Source organism: Balaenoptera physalus, assembly GCF_965194825.1.
Source record: "Balaenoptera physalus genome assembly, contig: HAP1_SCAFFOLD_1641, whole genome shotgun sequence".
NCBI classification, from domain to species: domain Eukaryota; kingdom Metazoa; phylum Chordata; class Mammalia; order Artiodactyla; family Balaenopteridae; genus Balaenoptera; species Balaenoptera physalus.
Genome location: NW_028125158.1, coordinates 83648 through 109999, shown reverse-complemented (window position 1 = coordinate 109999; position 26352 = coordinate 83648). Strand labels below are relative to the sequence as shown.

General features: G+C 38.1%; 1 long non-coding RNA gene across 1 annotated transcript; it reads left to right on the top strand.

Annotated features, from left to right (window-relative positions):
• The first annotated feature begins 565 nt into the window (after positions 1–565).
• Positions 566–25756, top strand: LOC309654010. The gene is made up of 3 exons (XR_014259716.1): positions 566–2379; positions 24699–24792; positions 25184–25756. It is a non-coding gene; the product is annotated as an uncharacterized lncRNA (long non-coding RNA).
• Positions 25757–26352: the final 596 nt, after the last annotated feature.

The following is a 26352-nucleotide window of genomic DNA, read 5'->3' as shown; positions in this document are numbered from 1 at the left end:
GGAAGCTTCAGCATGACAGGAAAGAATTGAAAAATCCTGGTCTACACATCACTTTACCTTGTTTGAAACTTGTTTCTTTGGCTTGCTTCATTGGAGTGTTTTCTCTCTCCTGGGGCTGACATTGTGTGTTCTGTATCACGCATGTGACATGTAGAAGTTTCAGAACCCAGAGTCATATAGATCAGTAAAAATTTATTTATATATTTTAGTTTAAAATCTATTGAAAATAACACTGGGCATAATTCATATATTCCAAAATTAGTTTGACCCTCTGCCCATGAGATTCTTTTTATGATATGTGACAGCTAATTTGGACTTACATCCCCAAGAAACTTTGAGGTTTGAGGACACAAAAGGTTTTGCTCAGACCTAAATTCTGTCTGAAAAAAAGGGGTAAATATTATAAGCCCTTTCTAACCTCTCCAGGAGCAGAAATGATTTACAGCTGTGGCATTGAACCATAATTCCTTGATCTCATTTGAGAAGAGTTCAGTAAGAAACAATGTCCTGATTTTTGTTTGTTTTGTTTGTTCCCTGTTTTCTTGTCTTGCTTACCGGCAATCCATTGTAATTCATGAGTTTGTATGGCAGCAGGCTGAGTGTTCCCTGGAGCTCATTAAATGAACTTTTGTTCCTAAAATGATTTTTGTCTCCTTGTTTTCAGCCCCTCTTCTTTCCTCTGCCCTTGACTATAACCAGAGCTCAGCAAAAGCTGACTGGCTTTGTGCAGACCCTACTTAGGGTAGTCTTTTCTTAATTATTTTATTCATGGCTCCTCCATTTCATTGTTTGCCTTCTCAAAATGTGTTGAAATCTTTCTGTGGTTGATGACTTCCACAATGTCTTGGCTTTTATTGGTTGCTTAATTTTGGTATTTCTACAGTTTTATTTAAACATGGTTTCAGGAGGAATAGAAAGTAAAGGTTTCCTAGTCTGCCATCTTGCGCTGAAAATCCCTGTTGATTTTAGCATCCAGTGTTCCCATGGGAAAACACCCAACCCTGGCATTAATAGATGTAACACCCAAGATTTCAGCTTTTCTTGAGCAATCACTAAGGATTTAATATGTGGTCATTTCTAATGGGAAAATAATAACTATCTCATGGAGTTGATTTGAGGATTAAATTAGATAATGAACATGAAAATGCTTTATAAGGTTTAAAAATCTATAAAAATGCTTTTTGTTATTATTTGATTTGTTGCTATTTCAACTTTAGCTGACAGTTGTTTATGACCTTGCTTATGTGAGAAAATGCCTTCTGGTTTATTGTTTTGAAATCCAGAATATATTTTTCAATAGCTGAATGGAAATGGCATCATTTGTGAAGGTTAAGGGTGAAGGCATAAATGTTTCTTGACACCTATCACTTTACAATGTTTTCAGGAACTAATTGGCTCATGTATTCCTCTTCCAAATTTTGCTGAGGACCTCCTACCAGCCAGATGCCTTCCATCAGGTGTTGGAAAGCATTTTCTGGATTTTAAATGTCTTAGGCTTTGTGGACCATATACAGTTTCTGTAGCTTCTCCTCCCCTTTTTTCTTCAACAACCTTTCGAAACGTGAGAACCATTATTAGCTCACAGTCACACAGATCCAGGCTGAGCGCCTGATTTGATTTGTGGCCAGTATTTGCCGATCCCGGCTCTGCGTCCTCACTGAGGAGGAGGCGCATTTTTGAGTAAATCACTTCTTTGAATCAACTGTTGGTCTGCTGGGGCTTGTCCTTATTCTCCTACAGTCTCTAATCAACATGGCATCCAGAGAGATCCTATTAAAACAGGTCAGATCATGTCACCCAAGTATCTTCAATGGCTTCTTCACAGGAAAAGCAAAGTCCTCAAAGTGCCTCCACAGCCCTAGAAATCTGGGCCTCTGTTTCCTCTCTGACTGTTTCCTTCTCCTCTCCACTTTGCTCCCTCTGTTTTCCACACACTGACATCCTTTCTGCTCCTTGGATACTCCAAACCCACTCTTGCCTCATTGCCCTTCCATCTGACTGTTCCCTATGCTTGTACTATTCACTTCCCAGATATGCACCTTGCTCCCTCTCACAACCTTAAGTTCCCTCTGAAATTTTATCTTCCCCAGAAAGCCCTCATTGATCACTTACTTTCAGATCGCAGCCTCCTCCTACCAGCTAACAATCTCCATCTCCCTTCCCTGCTTGCTGTTTTTCTCCAGCACTTACTTGATATACTAGTTATTCTACCCATTTATTTAATTTTTATTTACATATTTAAACTTATGATTTTATATTTGCTTCTTTACTTTTGTCTCTCCCCTCAGCTCGAGAGAGGCTATATTCATCTGTGTTGATCACTGCTGTGTTTCCTGAACATGCCTATAAAACATACTGAAGAAGGGTGCCTGAAATTTGGTAAGGGATCAATCAATTTTCTTGGCTGAATGAAGAAATATGTTCATAAATTAATGAACAAATCTCTGGGGTTTCTGAATTAAGGACTAATGGGAAGAGGAAGGCAAATGGTTGGGACAGGGTACTGCAAGAAGTAGTATTTGGAGTACTCTGATAGCTATCCTAAGAGATACGATTTTGTTCATTTAAGTAGTTTTAATGAGAGAGCTGGGAACTAGGGACACACAGCATCAAGAGTTTTATAATGCATTCTGTAGAGTTCTTTTTAAGTGTGTACAAATATCATTGAAAATATATGCATGCATATACACCTCTGTTACTTTATTTAGTGCTTTGCAAGAGCCCCTCAGTGAAGGGGTGGTAGCAACTATCAGTATCCTTCCTTTATGATGAGCTTAATTACTCAAAGTTACATCATAATTTATTGGTAACTGAGAAACTAGACTTAGTTATTGAGTAGACCCTCCCTAGAAACCTATGACATTAATAAAACCAACAAAAATTTGTTCAGTTTCCAATGATACACACACTACAGACTCAATTATGGGCCATCCATTTTAATGAAGGGAAGAAGTGATTTAACAAATACAGAGCAAACAGAATATTAAGTTTTGTCCTCCGTTAATATTAGTAACGGATAAAGTAGGCTCCAGCGCCTTCAAGATAGCTTGAGACCATCATCTCTGTGTCATGGGCAGGGGGATGTTCAGCCAGGATGTCTTTCTCTGTCACTGAGAAAAATTTCCATAATATATAATGATACTTACTGAAACAGATATGGGGCATTTGGGTAATTAGGAATCCGTTAGCATATTTTTCCGGAAGCCTTGACTACAAAATGAAGATAGCAGATTTGGACACTTTCAGCTATGAAGAAGTTGTTTGGGTATTCATCTTTATGCCAAATGAAATAAGCTTATTTCATCTCTGCAGCTTCCCATATACCATTTTCCAACCTCTGTTTTGTGTTTGGAAAGACCTTTAGAAATTAAAAATCAAGTTAAAAAGTGAGTGACAACTTAAATGGTATATGGAATATTTTGCTGACTTACAGGAGCATGCAGAATTAAATATGACCCAGTTGAAATGTTAATTTTATTTTAATATGTATGTTGGGGTGGAGTCTTCAAGGTGCCAGAAAACAAGAATTCACCCATCCTGTTTGGAACTGCAGCACACACACACCTTCAGTTACCAGTTCTGTTCATTCCACAGAATCATCTTGAGAACACATACTGTTTTTTATGTACCTGGTATATATCTCAATTAGTTTGAAGAATTTCCCAGATACCTGTTAATATGTAGTTCTCCAATTCCAATCTTGCCACGTCCTGTACCAGTGACCCAGCACATAGGAATTTTATTTCTCTTTCTTTCTCTGGGTTGTTCAGAACCCAACGAAAGAACAATGGAATGGCATCAAAGAGATCAGGGTTCTTGACCCAGATTTACCATAAAATAATTGTGTCCTCTTGGGAAAATTATAGTTATTCTAGGCCCCTTTCCTTTTCTTTACTTTGACAGAGCTGCACTAGATGACCCCAAATAACATTGCACTCTTTCAGTCGTAGCTTAGATGTGATTGGTTTTCTGAAACAAATGAAGACAATGACACATGAAGCTGTGCAACATCTCTGTAACTATGTTTTCTTAGAGTTGCCTCCATTGTACAGATGATAAGATGGCTGAGCACAGAAGCAGATGTTTTGACCAGAGGTTCCGGAGTAAATGGAGCTAAACCACAAGTTTCCTTCTTTCCTGACGCTCACTTAGCCAAAACATAGGCTTCTGAATATTAAGCTGTAAAGCATATTATCAGCATAGTTTAAAAGAAGCTGTTCTTCTAGGATTTCCAATTAATAGCAGGAGGTTTTGAAATTCTTAAAAGATCATCTAATTTTGTGAGATTTACAGCTCTGTCAAGCAAGTTGTATTAGTGCCAGACAATCATCTGAGCTTCTGGATGCTTCTCTGAACCTCTTGAATTTTTCTTCTTGCTACCTGAAATTCATGCCAGATAAGCCTTTTTATAGAGAGTATGTAGAGACTTGTCTATTTTCATGTAAGAAAGCGATGCAGTGAGTAAGGATGGGGGTTAAGCCCTCATTCTCAGAGTGGTATTGAGCTCCTGGTGAAATATAATCATCATTTCCTCAGAATAGAAAAGCAGTTATCTCAAGTTTTTAATGCCATTAACTATTTATACATTTATGTATAATACATATATTTATTGTACCTATGAGGTGTGTTCTCTTCGGGAAGTACAAAGCTATTTGAGACATAGGTTGTTCACTTTTTTGTTTTCCCACAAATACTGTGACCCTTTGAGCGGGAAGGTCTATATTTTACTAACATCTAGAGCAAGCAGCTAACACGGTGTCTAAGATGTAGTCAATAAATATGAAATAGATAAATGAACACATTTTTAAGGAAAGGCCAGGACATGAACAAATAGAAAATTTTCCTGTTCAGTCACAAAGCCACAACAGACATAAAAATGATACAGACAACAAGTGCTACGGTCAAGAAGGCATAGAATAGATACAACGAGGATCTCCTCTATGGCACAGGGAACTATACTCAATATTTTGTAATAACTTACAAGGGAAAAGAATCTGAAAACGGAATCACTGTGCTGTACACCTGAAACTGGCACGACATTGTAAATCAGCTATACTTCAATTAAAAAACAAACAGACAACGACAACAACAAAAACCCAAAGAGGTCGTAGACGTTCTTATGAGATTCCATAAGAGAAGAGAAGCCAAATGAGGACAGGAGAGAAGGCTTTTGAATCAGTTCAGAGGAGAAGTCACAGAGGAACTAGTCTTTGACCTGAACTTGAGATTAAGGTTAAGATGAATTAATCTTAATTAATTAAGATTGCAACACAGGGATATTACAGATGAAGGTAATCACATAAACTTACTATACTGAAACTTGCAGAGGTTATGAGTGTTGTTCAAGATCCCAAAGCAAGTGCATTGTGGAATCAGAATTTTAAGTGAGGCCTAATGAACTGAAAAAAACACAAAAACAAGCCCTTCCTGTGATAACCACGTTGCCTTTGAAGTCGTTTTTTTTGGTGGGTTGGTAGAAACTGGTTCCAGTGTTTTGCACAACTGTACACTGTTTCTTGCAGGAATGACTAGTTCTGTCCCCCCGCGGCCCCCCACCCCCGAGTTGATCCTCAAAGTTTCCTTTAGAATGGACTTGCTAAAACGCAGACATGCAAGTATTCATGACGCCTGTGTCCAATCATTTCTCCTGCCATTGCCTACTTCACTTCTGGATTATGTGAACAATTCACTGTCTTCATTTATGCTTTTCCCTCCTCCGAGAATTCCTTTCTCCCTATGGGGCACCTGGGAAACCCACTTCATTTTTCAAAACTCAATTTACATATTATGTCTTTTGTGCACTCTTCTTTTTAGTGTTGTGATCACACGCTCCTTTTTGCTACCCTTGCACTTCTGCACGCCTGACTGTTGCACTCGCTACACTGTATTGTGATTGTATTTTTTACATATCTCTGTGTTCTCCTGGGCGACATTCCTTGGGGCCAGGGACTACCTTTTTTCATCTATTGATGCTGCCTTAGCATGTTACTTGTTGTGAAGTAGTTAGTTATAAAAATGAGATTTGATTAAATTGAAAATTGTTATGTACATATTACTTATTATCACTTTACAGATATAACAGGAAAAAATATTAATGTTGGTGCTCAAAGTTCACTTCTAGTAAATGGTGGTGGTACTTGACTTTACTTATATTATTTTCCCCACTATTTTATATCTTTCTACCTGATATCTCTTCTCTATTTCCATCTATGTTTCTTTATTACTAAACCAAGAAAAACAGGGATAAGAGTATGGCTAGGCCATACTTGGCTGGAATAGTAAAGAAATTGTGTGGGGTTTTGGTGAGAAAATCCTGAAGCATACAGGTCTGCATCTTCCCTTTGAGGCATGTGGAGGGGTCTGCTTCTAAAGAGTTTTATTAGCAACTAATCAAGATGCTTTTGTACAAGGCTCCTGATTAGCTGTTGGTATACTGAGAGTGAATCAGAGTTAGCGTAGTTTCTGATTTCTTTTACATTGTCAATGTGGATGATCATTTTTTACTGCTGGGGGTGTGGTGGTGGGGAGTGAGGGAATGTTCCTTTCCTGCTCCTGGTGTTTCAGTCCCGTCAAGAGAGCTCTTAGGGTCATTTCAGCCCTGCTTCTTTACTGACTCTGCCCCAGGGTGATCAAGTGACTTATATAGAAAGCTTGAAAAGAATTAAGTGAGCATGCTTGCCTTGACTAATTCTGTTCTCTCCCTTGAGAGTGTGAGTGAGTGTCTACTGTTTCTCTCATTCTGTGTATTACGAGTTAGTAAATCTGCCCAATTCTGGGGTTCCGTTATGTGATCATTGAGTTCAAACTGGATTCTCAAGCTAGAGTTATCCACAGTAACAGGAATATTCGGCCCTCCATCTCTTCTCTTTTCTCTTATTTCCTAATTTATTCCAAACCAAATGGAATTAAGGCATTGTACTTGCTGGAAGGTAATGAAAAGACCCTAACATTTGGTGCATTACCTGGGAACACTGAGAAATAAAAAGAAAGGAGCAGACATTTTGGAGAGGAAAATGTCCATGTGGAAAATATTTTGGTACTGCCAAGGAAGGTAGTCTAGTGTCTTGGTCTTTAATGTATGGTGGGAAGTTGAGACCTTTGACTGTTTGAAAATATTTAGGTTTGTGCAGTAAACTGCTGAAGCCTAGAAAAGGTTTAATGCATGCTGTATAAGTGTCCTCCGTGCTTGCTGGGAGACTAATAAACTTGGAGGCTTAACACAATAGAAATTTACTATCTCACAGTTGTAGAGGCCGGAAGTGTGACATCAAGGTGTCAGCAAGGCTGCTCTCCCTACAGATGCTCTAGGGGAGATTCTATCCCTGCCTCTTTCAGCTTCTGGTGGTTGCCAGCTTCCTTGGCTTGAGGCCACATCACTCAGTTTTTGTCTCTGTCGTCACATCACCCCCTTTCTGTGTCTGTATCTTCTCTTTTGTCTGTCTCAAATGTCCCTCTGCCCTTCTTGTATAATAAGGATAATTGTCATTCTATTTAGGACCCATCCAGATAATATAGGATGGAAATCCCATCTCAAGATCCTTAATGACATTTGCAAAACCTTTTTTTTCAAACGAGGTAACAGTCAAGGATTAGGACATGGGTATATCCTTTTGGGGGCCACCATCCAACCCACTATACCAGCCGTAAGATACTTTGATTTTGGCTGATGGCTGCAGCTTATGGCGTGGGAGAGTGGCTGTTTCTTTAGAGCCACTTAAGTAAAAGTCTGACATAAAGGAAAGGGGCGTTAGGGAGTGGCAGGTGACTGAGCAATACCTGGAGCGGAATGAATAAGGCACCTGGAGGGTCTTTAGTTTACAGAGACCTTTACCTGGCACTTGACTTGAGAGTGTGCAGGAGTTTACAGGGCAGGAAAGTCTCAGGCAGCCGTCCACCTTGCCTTACTCTTCAGGTACAGTTTTTCCCAAGCAGGCTTGACCGAGACAAAGACTCAATTGTAAGGAAAACCTGTTTTGTAGAACTTGTCGGCATTGACACATATGGTCTACCGTAGGCTCAAGTGACTCCCTTTACATGTGGACCCAAGCTGACACTGGATTTGTCAATTATGTTGGAGAAAGAAATGTTCTCTTAAAGCCCTTTGGTCTACGCAGTTCCATAGCAGGAGGCAGTGAAAATGGCCATGGCGGCATAGGACTGTCAAATCTATGCATCAGCACTGGAGGTGTAATGTCACTCGACAGAAGCCATAATCAGTTCAGTACTGCAGTGTGAACCACAAGGTCATCAAGGAGGAAGGATAACTCAAGAGTCCACGTGTGACAGATGCTCAGGGCTGTGCACTGCACATGGCAAATTCATAGTGACAAATCAACGTCAGGCTAAAAGATTCCTCCTGGTTCTAAGTTGGCAGGTCAGAAATTTCAAATAAATGGCATAGACTAATGGACATCCTAGTGAGGCTAAAACGAAAGAGACTTTATCTTTCTCTCAAATGCCATTGAGTTTCTGCTATGTTCTTTGGTCGAATTCTGTACTGGATTCTGGGAACAAAAATGTGCCTAGTTTCACTCTTCTAGGAGTAGGGGATTGGCTTGCTTTTGAGATTGTTTTTAAATTTTGGGGATAGTGCTGTAAAATCAAATTGTATCTTAGGAACTCTTTAGACTCTTTAAAAGCATGGTTCATGAGAGACTTGATAAACTGATAAAACAGCCAAGGCCCTAAGAGACCCACACCCGTGTCAGTGACAGAAGTCCAAGCTACAGATACTGAAGGAGCCCTCAGTCCCATTCAGGCAGTTAAAGCCCTGTCACTGAGAATGAACCAAATGTACATTTGGGAGGATTGTTTATGGACATTTAGGACTTTGGATTTTTAACCCACAGTAACAAGGACACTTGATTTCAAAATTGGGCTTTAATACTTTGGGACCTTAATTCATAAGAGCGTTTAATGTGTGCCCTTTTAATTTCTCTGTGAAGAATTTGATACTGGCAAAGGTGTACTTTCAAATTTGCAACATTTCTATGATTTCTGAATTGTATTACTGGATGCTTTTATGTATTTAACCTTAGTGTGTCATTTAACCTCATCAACTTTCTGTGGTTAGCTGTGCTGTGGATGGCTGGTAGAACAAAAAGTTGCTTCTGATCATTGGATATGAGTAGCCCTGGAGTTAATTTAAATTAATGCAATTTCTCACCCATATCAGAGACTTCTGGGATGAAACTCTAAGTCGTCCACCAGCAGTTCCCGGAGGCCACTCAAATGAGTAGCCCCATAAAAGTGTGAGCAGGACTGTCCTGATAAAGGTCTATTCTTTTTCCTGAAGGGAGAGCGATATTCCCTTAATTACAGGCTTAAAGGCATAGTTGAGTGGGTTAAGAGATTGAAAAAACCAGGAAAGCATTAGTGACAATTTCCCTTCTCGTTCCTAATGGTACCTCCATGTGAAGGGAATTTGTTTAGTATAACTTTTAACGTCCCTGCTCTTCTATTCACTGACACTGGCTGGGTGAGGTGACCTACTTGACTGGCAAAGTTAGGAAGAATAACTGGCCATGCTTTGCTAAGCTCTTCTTTCCTTCATCTTGGGAGTGAGTCTGGTGATAGAGAGACAAAAGTTCTCTGCTCCACTGTGGACACACCCCTTTCACATGGGTTTGCCTGGAACCAACTTGCTGCAACAAAGTGTGTAAGTCTGGATAATTCTAGAATTCAGTTGACAGACTCACTTGGCTGTCTCATGAAGCCCCTTTTTCCAACATGGGCTCTAACAGTAAAAAGTGACATAATGTGTGGGCTCCAGTGCAAAATGAAACTACAGTGCCTCTTGTTCAAACTGCAAAGAAAAAGTGTTGTTGAAAGTATTTGCACTGGGGTGCATAGTGTCCTCCCCAAATTCATGTTCACCTGGAACCTGTGAATGTGCCCAAGTAAATTCTTTTTTCAGCTAGAATCGAGATAAGATGACATCATACTAGATTAGGGTGAGCCCTAAAAGGGTTCTATGGGTTGTTCTCTGTTCTCTTTTTCATCTTTTTCAGCAGAAGTGTTTGGCTAATATTGGGAAGTAACACGAGTAAGAAAGGATATGATAAGATTCCTTGGACATTCTTGTTTCTTAAAAAACAACTGCTTTCTTTCTGTGTTAGAAGTAAGTTCAGATTCAGATGGAAAGCATGGCCTCCCGGAGCTGTTAACACCTTCACTTAGTCTTGGATGTGACCAGTAGCACAAAATTCTGGTGGAACTCAGTAAGACTCCAAATGGGTACCAAATAAGCATGTCATGGAAAGCACACCATAAGCAGGGTGAAAACTAGATGTGAATGGGGCAGCAGGAATGGTGGCAGACACACATATTGCACATGTCTCCTCTGCTCATGCGTATATTTTATTGTCCCATAAATTTTACTTACAAAACGTAAGTTCAAAGATAAAATCATTAAGAATTTCAAGACAGCAATAGCAGAGCATGAAAGCAAGCAAGCGTGGGGCCCTTCTGAGCATGGTTCATGCGGGACTTGATCAACTGGTAAAAGAGTCAAGGCTCTGAGATGCCCACACCATGTCAGTGACAGAAGTCCAAGCTAGAGATATTGAAGGAGCCCTCAATGCCACTCAGGCACTGAAAGCCCTGTCAGTGAGAATGAACCAAAATGTAAATTTAGGAGGATAATTTATGGACATTTAGGACTTTGAATTTTTAACCCACAATAACAAGAAAACTTCATTTCAAAAGAAAGTGTGAGGTCTTCAAGTTTGCTTTGGTTATTGAGGGTCCTTTGTGGTTCCATATCAATTTTGGAGTCGTTTCTTCTATTTCTGCAAAAATAGGGGATTTTGATAGGCATTGCATTAAATCTGTACATAGCTTTGTGTAATATGGACATTTTAACAATAGTTCATGAACATGAGCTGTCTTTCCATTTATCTATGTCTTCCTTAATTTCTTTCAGTAACACTGTAGGTTTCAGTGTACAAGTCTTTCATGTCTTTGGTTAAGCTTGTTCCTAAGTATTTTATTCTTTTTGATGCTATTGTAAATGGAATTGTTCTCCTACTTTCTTTTTCGGATTGTTCATTGCTAATGTGCAGAAATGCAAGTGATGCGTATATGTTGATTTCATATTCTGCAAACATTGAGCTTGATATTCAGGTTTATTGGACACCACATTAAAGAGTTTAACAGAATAAGAGTAGGCTGGTCTTTCCTAAAGCAGAGTTTATCCAAGGGTGACCTTGTAGCCAGCTGCATCAGGCTCATCCCCGTTGAGTCATTGAGTGCCCTCAACCCCCCTAAACTGTAAACTCCTTATAGACAAGAATTATGTTTTATAGCTCTTGTTCCCCTTCCCTCTACCTAAACATGCCTCGAATAGAAGGTGCCTCTACGAACAGGTGTTGCTTTATTTTAAACTACATTAAGTACATGTATATGTTCATTTCCCTGTGGGAAAGGAGGCTACATTCCACGGGATTCAAATATCAAGCCTTTAAACTTCCTTGAGCCCATAGATATATAAATAGTTGCATAACTATCCTCCCTCTATACAACTCTAAGATGATCATATCAAAGTATGGTCATTAATTGTTTTTCATTGCAAACAGACAATAAGCAAAGTGAAAGGAACTTCTTGCACCAAAGTAAAGGCCAAAGTTCAAAAAGTCAAATGAATATGGGATTTGTTACTATTCTAAATAGTAAAGAACACTGACAAGAAATATCACAGTGCCGGTTGCTATTATCATCTTTTCATTTTCCATTCCAGTTGTTTATATTATCTTCACGGGATTTCACTGAAGTTATCAAGGTTTTTTAATAGTCAAATTAAAAAACGAAATCCCTTGAAATGCCAATACAAAGAAAAATGAGTCAGAACATGAAAAAATGTTTTAGACAAGTTGACAACATATATTCTTTGCTCATTTCTCTTTTCGAGACAAGTTCCATCTTATTCACACCCACATGTACAATACACTGAATAAAATACAACCCCATCACTCGATGGTGATAAAAAAAGGAAAGACAAGCTGGTTCCAGAAAATTCCTCTATTTATTCCTAGTATCTTGTTGCATCTGACAAAAAAGAGCATTTTGAAATATTCTCTAAAGTTTTGTATTTTATTTTATAATAATTTGCTTATTTATCTCAATGTAAATATTAAAAACGCATGAGAAATATTTTAACATTTGGCAGTTGACTATTCCTATCTATTTCCTTAATGTTTCCTTTGCCTCGTATGATGATCTTTTGGGATAGACAGCACATACCACTCTCATACTCCCCAGACTCTACAGCCCCATACACATGCAAAATAGCTCATGGGGATGTGTTAACATACACTTGGTTGAGGCAGGAAGGCTGTAGAATACATCGTTTTTACACCTCAACGTTTTAAGTGTTTTTGGAAAGTAACCCTAGTTTGAGTGCAAGATCCATCGATTTATCAAACGCATTTCAGGTATACCTAGGTATGTCCAGTCAAGTGGTAAGGCTATATTACTGGGAGACTATTTACATGAGCAAGTGAAAAGACATCAGTGAAAGAATATATTATAACCAAGAGTCAGATATAATACATCAGTCAAATAGAATGTAGATCCCAGAAACATATCCACACATATAAGGACAATTGATTTTTCAACAGAGCTGCAAAGCCAACTTTGAGGAGAAAGGATAGTCTTCTTGACAAATGGTGCTGGAAGCATATAGCACACGGATATTGTGCCTAGATAGCCATATGCAAAAGTATGACCTTTGAACCCTACTTCACACCATATAAAGAATTAGCTAAATGTAGATCAAAACATAAATCTCTAAAACTTGGACAAAATCTTTTTGACCTTGGGTTAAGCAAAGATTTCCTAGAGATGACACCAAAAACAAGATCCATAAATGAAAAAAAGTGATAAATTGGGTTTCATCTTTGGAAGCCATTATTAATAAAAGAAAAGCCACAGGTTGGAAGAAAATATTTACAAATTATATACCTGAAAAGACTTGTGTCTCTAACACGTATAGAACTCTCAAAACTCAGTAATCAGAAAAATTTTTTTAAATTAACAATATGGGTAAAAATATTTAAAAAGAGATCCTGCCGGGCCTCCCTGGTGGCGCAGTGGTTGGGAGTCTGCCTGCGGATGCGGGGGACACGGGTTCGAGCCCTGGTCTGGGAAGATCCCACATGCCGCGGAGCGACCGGGCCCGTGAGCCACAACTGCTGAGCCTGCGCGTCTGGAGCCTGTGCTCCGCAACAGGAGAGGCCGCGATACTGAGAGGCCCGCGCACCGCGATGAAGAGTGGCCCCCGCTTGCCGCAACTAGAGAAAGCCCTAGCACAGAAACGAAGACCCAACATAGCAACCAATCAATCAATTAAATAAATAAATCTTTAAAAAAAAAAAAAAAAAGAGATCCTGCCAAGGAGGTGTACGGATGCAAATAAGTACATGAAGTTGCTCAATGTAATGAATTATTATCTAAATGAAAATGAAAGCCCCAGGAGATGCCACTACACACCTATTGAATGGCTAAAATTAGAAAAGTCCAAGCACACCAAGTACTGGTGAGGCAGTGTAGGAACTGGAAGTCTTTTGCACTGCTAGTGGGAAGGAAAATGGTACAGTCACTTCAGTCAACAGTTTGGCTGTTTCTTTATAAGTTGAACATACACCTACCATATGATCCAGCCTTTCTGCACCTAGATATTTATGCAAGAAAAAGAAAGCATATGTTCATACAAAGACTTGTACGTGGATCATCGTAGCATGTTTATTTTTAATAGACAGAACTGTAACGACCTCGAGCACCCATCGACAGGCGAGTGAATAAACGTACTGTGCTATACTCATCCAGTGAGACACTACTCAGCAAGACAAAGTGATCAGCTATTGATGCCCACAAAAATATGAGTGACTCTCAAAATAGTTACACTGAGTGAAAGAAGCCAGATGAAAGAGTCCTCACTGTGTGAATCCATTTATATAAATTTCTAGAAAACTGCAAACACATCTCTAACGACAGAAAGCATATCAGTGGTCACTTGGGGATGTGGAGGGGTGGAATGTGGGGGAAAAAAGGGGCTTTATGAATGAGGCATAAAAACACTTGCAAGTGATGGATATGTTCCTTTTCTTGATTGTGTTGGCAGTTCCATGGGTATATGCATATTTCAGAACTTAAATTGTGTTCTTTAAGTATGTGCAGTGTACTGTGTGTCCGTTCTATTTAACAGTGCCATTACAAAAAGGCTAAGAACAGACGCTTGTCTCAACAAATAAATGTAACAAAGAACAGAAAAGTCAAGTACAGTATGATCTCTGTCAGTTGAATTTTCCTATAGTTGAATTCCCTCAAAAAATATATCCCAGTTCTTAAAAGAGATGGGACTCTTAATAAAAGGTAAAAAAACCGGGAAAAGCCATCAGCAGGGTGAGCTCCAGCTACTTTTCAATTGTGAGACACTAGGTGCACGGTGCAGACGTGCTAGGATGTTTGTTCTTCCTGCCCAATATTTTAGAGAGGATATTAAACACCCCCGTTAAATGCCTGCAAGTGATGGCCAGAGTGGAGTTTGGAGAGTGATGGCTGTGATCTTTAATATGGTTGTGCCTTTGTAAAGAGTCTCACTCAGAATTGCCAGGGTAATTTTGGAGTCAACTTTTTTTTGTTTTTCGGTTGATATATATGTCTAACTCACCTCAAGAATATATCCACGTAGACTTGAAGTTAGGGACCAGCTGGTGTAAATTTGTGTGGTTATCTCCTGACCTAACCTTTTAGCTTCTCTTTGTTCCTTGATTGTAGTTAAGCTTCATCTTGCCTCAGGGCCTTTGTATTTGCTGTTTTGGAAATATTATTTCCAGAAAAATTGTCCATAAATGATTCCTTTCTATTCTTTGGCACTCATCTCTTAAAGATATTTTTTCCTTGATTGTCCTACTAGCCTAACTCAGTCCCAATTTATCAGATTACCTTACTTCTTTCACAGAATAATAATCAAGACAAATATTATCTTTGGTGTCTCTTTGTATTTAAATGAACTTCTTCCCAAGGAACTCAAGCCCCACAGTGACAGAGGTTGTTACCTTTCTTATCCCTTATTCTGTGTCTTCGAACTGTGTCTGGCATGTAGTAATCACTCGAGGCCTGTTGACTGTGTAAAGAATATGTGAGTAGATCAACAGATTTGGAGTTATTTGAGGTCGCTCTTAATGATGGCTGGTGTTGGTGATTAAATTAAAACTGTAGGTTTTAGAGTTGGAAGTGATCTTGCTGAGTCTCACAGCTATGGCAAAACTCTCCCTACTGTAGCATCCCTGACAGATGATCAAGTCTGAGCTTGAATAACTGTATATGAAAGACCCTAGCCAGGGCAACCTCCTAGCTTTCTTCCAAGCAGGACACAACCTTCCATGGGAGTTTGCTCCCTATTATTCAGCTGTATAGGAGAAAACGGTTTGATTTACCCAGAATCATCTTCTCTCAGTCTCCTTGTTCTAGTTCCTAGAGAATAGACAGGACAGAGTTTCCTCTAAATTACATCCTTTGGGTTTGCATCCCTGCTTGTAACAAAATAAGCACCGTGCTATGGCAAAATTCCCCTTGATTGTCTGCCACTTGTTGCTACATTGCTTGTTAGTGTTTAGAAATAATTTGTGTTAATGTTCCACATTATAATTGATGGAGTACAGAAATAAAAGAGATCTCGGGGTTATGTCAGAAGCAATCAGACAGATATTTTAACTTACCCTTTTAATGCATTTAATGCTGACACTGTGAGGAATTGAGCGATATAGTCACCGTGTTATTGCCATTGCTGAAAAAATGTATTTATGGTGAAATTTATGGTAATTTTGAAAACATTAGCTGATGGGGGAATTGTCAGCTACATCTTAGAGCTCTGAGCATTTCTCAAAAAGTTGTGATACGAAACACCTCTGCCTTTTCTTGTATTTCTGTTATGTTCAGCTACTTCACAAAAAGCATTCTTCATATTCCTGAAATAATGATGGGCTTAGTTGAGATTCTTTTGGGTCCTAAGGGAACAATATGTGTGCATAATAGTGTCGAGTTACACAGAGCCTGGATGTTTGGCTCCAGACTGAAAGCCCCATGGAGTCGTTTTTTCACATCTGTTCACCAACGTGTATGAATGGGAGAAAACCAAAGTTCTGGTTTGTTCGATCAAGGGGAGCCACACTCCTTTTACTTTTGCTGTGACAAACAAGTAAAAAGGTGTAAAATATCTGAAAAGAGCCTTTTCGTGTTTGGTAGAACGCTTAAGTGGGATGTAGAGAATATACAACAAAAAGAAAAGCGTGAGTACTGCTGGCAAACTTTTTCAAGGACAGCTAACAAAATAATAATAGTAGTAACAAAAATAGTAAGATTGATTTTAAAAGCCTTAAGAGTGGCATGGATTCCTAAGCACTCTACCTGTATTAACTCTACGCCACAGCTCTGTAAAATGGGTGAGGTTATTAAGCCCTTGTTTTTCAAAGAGGAAGCGAAACACAAAGAAGTAACACTCCTGAAGTCCCACCACTAATAAGTGGTGGAGCTGGGGAAAAAAGATCCAGGCAAATTAATTTCAGAGTTAGTGCTCTTAACCAGTAGGTTATGTCCCACAGGTAATATTTGCACATTTTGAAATCACTTTACAAATACTATTTTTACCCCTAAAGTACACGGGGAATACCCAGGGAAATTGGCATTATAATTATTTTTATCTCTTTGCCAATAATCTGTTAACTTTTGGCAGTTCAGTATCCTTCCCCAACTTCGTAAAAATTCAACCTACAATCCAAAACAATAAGGGCTAGTGAAAATAAATGTCTTGTAAATCCAGTTCAAGAGAGCAACTAAAAATTAAGGCCCCCAAGGATGTAAAATAGAAAGCAAAAGAAGAGACAAGAAGCCCAAACCTTATGATTAAGCTCCACGTTGTTAGGTAAAGGGGCATTTAATTAATGCTTCTTTAATACCTTGTGCACAGAGGCATGGCTCTACAGAAGCCAAGGAGTCTCCCTTTCATCACTGATTCATGGTATGCTTCTGGCAGGGTCACTTCCTTCTTTGAGCCTCAAAGCTTTTCATAAAGACAGTGAGGGAATTGGAACAAGGTTAGTTCTCACAAGCCAGCTCTCATGTTCTCTCATGTTACCTGTGAGTCTAGGTAAGTGCCGAATGTCTTTAACATGACAGATCATATTTTTTCTTAACCATTTCTCTTCTCCTGATTTTTACATAATTTCTAATACATAGTAGAATAGTAGGAAAGAAAAAATACCACACTGAAAAGTAACTGATACACTAACTTTCCATTCTCATTTCACTGCCAATTCAACCAAAAGCCTTCTGTAGAATTCTGATGCAGACCATGAAAACACACTGTAAGTGTTCCAAAGTCTTTTCCATATTTGGTAGTCCTGTGATTTCCATTGGCAGAACTATCTTGGACTGTCATCTGAAAATCTATCATAAAGAAATTAAGTAATAGGAATTCATATCAATGATATTGGAGAAAGAAATCCTTGAACTTATCTTACTGTGTGAACCTTCATCCATGTGCAAAATCAACAAGAAAGGTTAAACTTTAAAGGCAACATGTTCCCATGAATAGAAGGGAGAACATAACACAAATAATATACAATGCTAACATTATGTACATACACATATATACAAGTGGTCTTGAAATATATTCCCAGATATTAATTGGATTAAAGTTTGGGGCAATAAAGCATTTTTTCTCATAGAGAACATTATTCTTTAAGGCACATACAGGCACACATATCTGCCCTGCTGGCCTCTCACAGTTTCAGTTGATTCCATTCATGTCCCCAGTTCATTTCCCCATATATTTATTCTCGGATTAGTGATTTTTGAACAGGTGTTCATCTCTTTAGAAATACCTGTGCCATGACCGCAGAGTGCTCAGATTTCTTTTTGGCATTTGGTGCCATATGATGGGGAAAGTGACGAGTTGTATGACAGGAGAGGTACAAGGTGCACCTTAGAGTAAGTAAGACTTTATGCATAGTTCTTAATCCCAAAAGGAAAAGAGAAGGATAGCAGTGAAAGTCATTGGAATAAAGGACCTCTCAGATGAATCAGCATTAGGATAATTCATTGGTTACCGACTGTCCAGTCGGTTTAGGTTATAAAGTATTCCTGAGTGACTGCATCACTTTATGAAAGGATCTACCTAACTATAGCTTTCTTTTGCTGGAGTTAGTTTATATGGCAATAATATGCATAGAGAATGGCAATTGTGAATTCCTGTCTTCCCCAAATAGAAGACACTCGTTAAGGTACAAGTTTCCCCAAGACTGCAAATGATTTATCCGTACTATACTGACTGAGACTGTGTCTTACCATTCTTGTTTGTTAAAGGAGATAACAAGGCTAACTTTGAGTAGAGTAATAGCAGGATACTTAGAAAATACTTTCAGGTTAAGTTTTGTATACAAAGTTCAGTGTTTACCCACCAAAAGGAAATCAGCTCATTTAGTATTGCAGGAAATGCCTTCATACTTTTTCATTGCCACTAAAGGAATTTAAAACACCTGTTGGATATAGTCCCTCCTAGAATGCCATTTGTACACTTATTCCTAATTGGACCTGTTATTTTAAATGCAAACTCATACTAGAAGGCTCAGAATTGATACTCAGTATTTTTAGTGATCACATGGTTTAGGGTTCTCAGATTTGGGCTCAGACTTGCATTTCAAGCTTTGCAATCTGGGCTTGTTAAATGATTTCCTTGCAACCAGGAAAAATTGTTTATCTGAATCTAAAGTCCAATTAAAGAAATGTGATAGTGGTGATAGTGGTTGATGAAGCAGACTAGCATAGCAGCTCGGGCAATTATGGACAAGTTACATTTACCCTCTCTGTGCCTCAGTGTCTTCCTCTGAAACTGAGTTTCTTCATCAATGGTGATAAATACTGGTACCAATCTGACAGTTATTGTGAGACATGAAGGAGTTCACAAATTTCCTAAAGGCTTAATGTTTGGCTTGTCATTACTAAATGCTGATAATTATTAGTAAAACAATATCCCTCTATTATTTATTATATCAAAATAATAATGATAAGGGCCTGTTATTTTAGTAGTTCTATTTTTTGGTCATATAGTTTAGACTAACTCATATTGTTTAAATGTGAAACCAAGAAGAAAAACAGTTTTGTTTTGTTTTTTTAACCTGGTCAGGGAACCCAAATCACCTAATTCAGAAATGTTTCTAACTTGGCATCTGCTTTGAATCTGTCACAGCCAGAGAAAGTTTATTGTCTCAGAAAGTGACAGCCTTGTATTTGTGTAGCATAAAAAAGAAGATACATGCTAGATAAGATATAGACCCCTTATCATAGTCATGCCACATAGAGTGCAAAACTATTCCTGCTGGGTTCAAACATTGTGATCCAGAGCCTGCCATTGCCTATTATCAGGAGCAGGAAAGCGTAAGAACCGTATGTGTTTGCCCTTAAGTTGGTCTACAACACAGATACTGTCAATCAGCCTCTGATAGTACCCTCCCCGTGGACAACCTTCTGTGCTCTTTTGAGCATGCTTAGATGGAGTCTACCATCAGTGTGGTGGGAATTCACTTGGCTTCAAGTGTGTCCACATTGAAGGGTGAAATTAACAAATACTAACCAAATTTGTGGCTGTCCAAACTAGGAAAATAGTTAAAGAATCAGGACATGAAGAATCAGGCAAATACTCATTTGGCGTCAACCCAATAAAAAAGCTTCTTGGTGAGAAAAAAGTTGCCAAAGATGAAAGCCCAGAAGAGTGCTACTTTAGCCTAACCACAGTGTCAAAGCAAATAACACACATACACACAAACGCAAAAGGAAGCCCTCTTTACACTAATGCCCCAAAGTCCTTTATGGGTCTTCAAATTGAGCAGATTAGGTAGGTTGATGGTTGTCCTTTACGGACTGGGTCCACCTAACAAGACTGCTTAGTAACAGAATATCTCTGTTTTGTCATTTAATAGACATCCCAAACTTAATATACCTTGCAATCAAATACACACATAGTCACTCATGCTTTTCCTGTAGACTTTCCAAAACAGAAAAGGGCAGCTCCATTCTTCCTGGTGCTCAGTTACAAAATGTGATTCATCTTTGACTTTTTCCTTTCTCTCTCCTTTCACATCCAATACAGAAGCAAAATATGTCGGCCCTATCTTTGAGATAGAACCAGAATTTGACCGTTTCTCGATTTTTCCACTATTACCACTCAGGATTAAGATTTCGTTGTCTGTCATCTTAATTATTATCCCTCTGAAATGTGTCCTTAACACAGTGGCCAGAGAACCCTTTGAGAATCTAAGTCAGAAGAATTATGTGACTTCAGTGTCTTCCCCTTCATCATAGTTGAAGCTGAAGTTCTTAAAATGCTGGAAAGTTGCTACATGATTACCCTCCACATTATATATTTGATCTCATCTCCTCTACCTCTACTCCTTGCTCACTCTTTTCCAAACACCTTATACTCTTTAGTCCTTGATGTTCAACAAGTATAGTAGGCAGACATTTTCACTTGCTGTTCCCTTTACCTGAATTGCTGTTCTCTTTACTATCTACAGTACTCATCCACTCACTTTTTTAGGTCTTTTCTCAAATATCACCATCTCCATTATGAGGCCTTGCTTGGATTCCCTGTAATAACCTGCAGCCCCACTAATACACACTACCTCCTTAGAAGCCTCCCTTCTGCTGTAGAATCTGTTGAATGAATGAATGGAGTGAGCTATGTCTAATTTCCAAAAAAATAAACATCAGCCGTAAACACTTGGTGAGAGACGGGTTCAGGGTATAAAGAATAAAAGAAGTGTAAATTCGGGCCTTACCATTCACCATCCATTCCCTCAGGGTTCTGCTATGGTGTATCTTTGAATAAAAAGCACAGTTTGATAAGACTAATTAATAGCTTAAATTCGTTAGACTCCCAAACCTTTTAGAGTAGAAATGTGATAAAAATTGTGTCAGAGATTCTCAACAAAATGTTAGCAAATTGAAGGCAAAAAAGTATAAAAACAATTACATACCATGACCAAACGGGATTTGTGTCAGGTATGTAAGGCTGGTTCAACACTTGAAAATTAATTAATATCCATCCAAGACAAAAAAGGAAAAAAAAAAACCATATAAATACATGCAGAAGAAGCATTTGACAAAATCCAGCATGCAGTCATGAGAAAAACTCTCAGTAAACTAGGAATAGAGAGGGACTTTCTTAACGTGATAAATACGATCTACAAAAAACCAATAGCTAACATCATACTTACTGGAGAGAAACTCAGTGCTTTCCCACTAAGATTAAGCACAAGGCAAGGATGTCCTCCTTTATTATAACTTTTCAATATTGTGCTGCAAGTCCTTGCTAATGCAATAAGGCAAGAAAAGGAAATAAAAGTGTACAGATTGAGAAGGAAGACATAAAGCTGTCTTTGTTCACAGATGACATGATCATCTATGTAGAAAATCTTAAAGAGTTGACCCAAAACTCCTGTAGCTAATAAGTGATTATAGCAAGGTTGCAGGATCCAAGGTTAATGTACAAAAGGCAATTACTTTCCTATATACCAATAATGAACAAGTGGAATAGGTTAAAAGAAAAAACCCACACTATTTACATTAGCACTGCCAAAAATGTAATACTTCAGTATAAATCTAATAAAATAAGTACAACCTCTATAGGAGGAAAACTACAAAACCATGATGAATGAAGTCAAAGAATAACTAAATAAATGGAGAGATACTGCATGTTCATGAATAGGAAGACTCGGTATTATCAAAATGTCAGTTCTTTCTGACTTAATGTATAGAAACTCAGTGCGATCCCAATCAAAATCCCAGCAAGTTATTTTATGGATATTGGCAAACTGATTCTAAAGTCCATATGAAGAGGCAAGAGACCCAGAATAGCTGTCACCTCACTGAAGAAGGACAAAGTTGAAGGAATGACACTACCCAGCTTGAAGACTTATTATGAAGGTGCAGTAATCAAGACAGGGTGGTACTGGTGAAAGAACAAATAGATCAATGGAACAGAATAAAGAGCCCCAAAATAGACCCACATAAATACAGTCAACCGATCTTTGGCAAAAGAACAAAGGCAATACAAAGGAGCAAAGATAGTCTTTTCATCAAATAGTGCGGAAACAACTGGATGTCCATAGTAAAAAAAAAAAAAAAAAAAAAAAAAATCTAGACACAGACTTTATATCCTTCATAAAAATTAACTCAAAATGAACCACAGACCTAAATGTAAAACACAAAACTGTAAAACTTCCAGAAGATAACATAGGAGAAAACCTAGATGACCTTGGGTATGGCAGTGACTTTTAAAATATAACACCAAAGGCACAATCCATGAAAGAAAGAATTGATAAGCTAGACTTCATTAAAATAGAAAATTTCTGCTCTGTGAAAATCACTATCAAGATAATGAAAAGAAAAGCCACAGAGTGGGAGAAAACATTTGTAAAAGACACATCTTGTTAGGCTAAAGTGGCAACTTGCAAGCTTCTTACATGTGCAACTGGTGTAATTTATTTTGGTATGTAGTATGAGGTAGAGACTGTAGTTTTCAATGGGTGTGTAGTTTTCTAGGCATCAATTTTAAAGATTATACCTTGACTTTATCACAATCAAACTTCCCAGACATACTTAGAACTATTTGTGGATATTCTTTTCTGTTTAATTTGTATATGTGTTCATTCATGTAGTAATGGTACAATGTTTGAATTGTAGTGGCTTTATAGTTAAGTTATATAGCTGCCTGCTAATTAACAGATACTCGACTTCTAATAAAGTTTATTACTTGTACCTGAATGCCTCCAGATTATGTCCTTCATTCAGACTCTTTACTATTCACTCAATATAAATTCAGAGCTGATATACATTAAAAACTGAACTAAGGTGGCTAACATGTTTTAGTTTTCATCTATATTCCTAGATTTAAAATATGAGAAAGTAATAGAATGCAACATTTTAAAAAACCTCTAATGACTCACATTTTCTATCTCTAATTAAAACAGAATACCCTGTGGAATATCTTTGCATCATTTACCCGGTTTCATTAATTCTGGCTGCTGAAGTTAATTTAAATTCACTCTGGTAAAATGAGAGCTCAGTATAAGCTTTTAAGATACTCAGTGAGACTTACAAATAGTCATCTGCTAGATGGTAAACAGTAAACAGTCTTGTTTATTGCAAATAATCTTAGCCAATAAATGTTATTTAGGCTCCATTTAAGAATAAAGATGTTAATCTGAGATCACAAAACGATCTTTTTGTTAAAGCTAAAAGCAATTCTGCTTTAATTAGTTGCAAATGCAAATATTACCCAACTTCTTTCTCCTTCTTTGATAGTTGTATAGAAATAAAACGAAATATAAGAATGTAAGCCAGGGCTTCCCTGGTGGCGCAGTGGTTGAGAATCTGCCTGCCAATGCAGGGGACATGGGTTCGAGCCCTGGTCTGGGAAGATCCCACATGCCGCGGAGCAACTGGGCCCGTGAGCCACAACTACTGAGCCTGAGCGTCTGGAGCCTCTGCTCCGCAACAAGAGAGGCCGCGATACTGAGAGGCCCGCGCACCGCGATGAAGAGTGGCCCCCATTCGCTGCAACTGGAGAAAGCCCTCACACAGAAACAAAGACCCAACACAGCCAAAAATAAAAATAATAAATAAATAATAAATTAAAAAAAAAGAATGTAAGCCAAACCCACTACAAATGAAACTGCACTACAGGCCCAGTATCTTCAGTGATTTCTAGATGATTTCTATGCTCAAACCTTCATTCTATCCTCTTTTCCTAAACAGAATTGTTTTGTTTTGTTTTTTTGGGTTTTGAGTAACTTTTATTACACAAGGGATTCATATTCTTTATAGAGAAATCATGTAATCAAATAATCCAAAAATAGATTAAAGAGCAGCCATAATTCCACCTCTCAGATATATTATCACTGTATCTATTTTATAGTATAGCTTTCATATATATATTTTTAACATCTTTATTGGAGTATAATTGCTTTACAATGTTGTGTTAGTCTCTGCTGTATAACAGTGCCTCAGCCGTACGTATATATATATCCCCATATCCCCTCCTTTTTGCGTCTCCCTCCCACCCTCCCTATCCCACCCCTCTAGGTGGTCACAAAGCCCCGAGCTGATCTCCCTGTGCTATTTGGCTGCTTCCCACTAGCTATCTATTTTACATTTGGTAGTGTATATATGTCCATGCCACTCTCTCACTTCGTCCCAGCTTACCCTTCCCCCTCCCCATGTCCCTAAACAGAATTTTAAGAAGTTAGCCAAGATAAAATGAGAAACTGATTTAGACTTAGGTCCCAAATTTACAGCTTCAATGATTTAGGAAAATTCCTTGACAGCTATACTGAGCCTCAGTTTTCACATTTGTAAAAGGGTGAGGATTAAAAAAACTGATACTTCTGGAAAGGCCTGTCATTCTGATTGGATATTTTTTAAATGTTAACTGAAATTTAAATGTATAAATTATAAAAACAAGATGACAAATAGGCCTATTATCATTTTATTACCCTGGTGGTCCACTGATAGGAGAAGGGGCTTCTCTAAGTAGTTTACTTCATCCTGATTTCTGGACACTCCCTTCTTTAACCTGCTTTTGGATGCAGTGGGTGACATTCTGGCAAGTTTTATTCAATTTCTTTATGCCTTGATTTTAGGAAAGAAGAATAGTAGCTGTGCTGAGCTCTGCCAGGTCAGATAGAATTTTGGAGTATTCTCTTTCTCTCTCTTGTAGACAGCCACTGTCATTTGGTAAGCCATAAGCCTTCCTTTGCTTTGACTGTGGTTAGTGTGTTTGCTGGATTTCTAAAATATATTTTTAGTGTTTACTTGTTTAGATTGAAAAGATTGGGCTATATTTTTAGAAGTTTACCCCTTCTTTTTGGAAGGCCTTTTAAGTTGTGTTATTGCATGCAAGAGAGCTAACGAAATTCTGGACTCCATAGTTTCGTTTTTACCTTTTTTTTTTCTCAGACTTTGAACCAACAATGGCTAAGAATGAAAGGAACTCAGACCCAAATATTTTTTCCCTTGTAAAGCACAGAGAATATGGGAAAAAATGAAATTGGGAAATTGTTTTGCTCCTCTTCCTCCTCCTTGTTGGTCAGTTACCTTAATCGTCCACCTCACTTTGTATTTCTAGCCTGGCTTCAGAAAGACCTGAATTTGATGAACTACACACTGTTGGAGTAGTAGATTGCTAGAAGGAACCAAGATCCAGACAACCTTCAATGGTGGCTTCATGGAATTATATTCAAGAAGGATGGTCCAGCCAATTTCCTCACTTCCATTGTGAAAGGAGTTCCCTATTCCTAAGAAAATGGACCTATGTCCGACTGACACAGAAGATGGAGATTTATCCCAGTGTATTTATATATGTATATATATTAAAATTATATATATATGTATATATTTATATATATATAATGCCTAATGGAAATATCTCAGATGGTCTATGTTGTGTTTTTTCTTTAATTTTACTTATAAAATTGTGACCATTTTTTAACTCAAAAGAGGAGAACCTTAAAAATTAATTAAAAAGACATTCTCAGTAGTCTAAGGTTCAGAGTGACTTGGCAGAGAAAATTGCTGAATGGTTAGGTAACAGTGCTGGTATGCTTGGCTATTGTAACACTTTACATTTGAGTTTCTCTTCCTTGAAATTACAAGAAGTATATGACTCAAGAGAAAGATTGATAATTAGGAATATTCTGCTTGCTTTTTATATAGCCGAATGAAGAACACTTTGATTAATTATTTGGAGGTCATAGGAAGGAAACTTCATGATCTAACTTTTGAACAAGTAGTGTTGCAACACAAAGCTATGACTTCAAATTAAAAAGGAAATTTGAAATGACCTATTTCTTTTGGCATCTCAATCCAGAGATCTGTCAGTAAAATGAGTCACTTTTCAGTCAAATGGGTGGTCAGCAATATAATTTTTTATTGGGAAGCTGAAAGACACCATTGCCAATCAGAGCATCTGCAGTGTTAACATCTATATTTGAGCATCTTTCGTTTTCCCAAGGGGTGCACATGAGAAGAAGGAAGGCAGAGAAATGCACTTGAATAAAGCTTTTCAAGATGGATAGAACAGACAGCATTCCCAGAGGCAGGTCAAGTTCAACCCAAGAACAACTCTCTCAGTGCTTTCACAACTAGTTAAAATACAAGACCAGTAGTAACTCAGCTCTCAAATCACTGCTGAAATCAAGCAGAAGGTTGTTAATATTGATACGGTTAACATACATCAAATAGGATTACTGAATTTTCTGAATCCAAAAGTTCTCCACAGTGTTGACATTTCCTCAC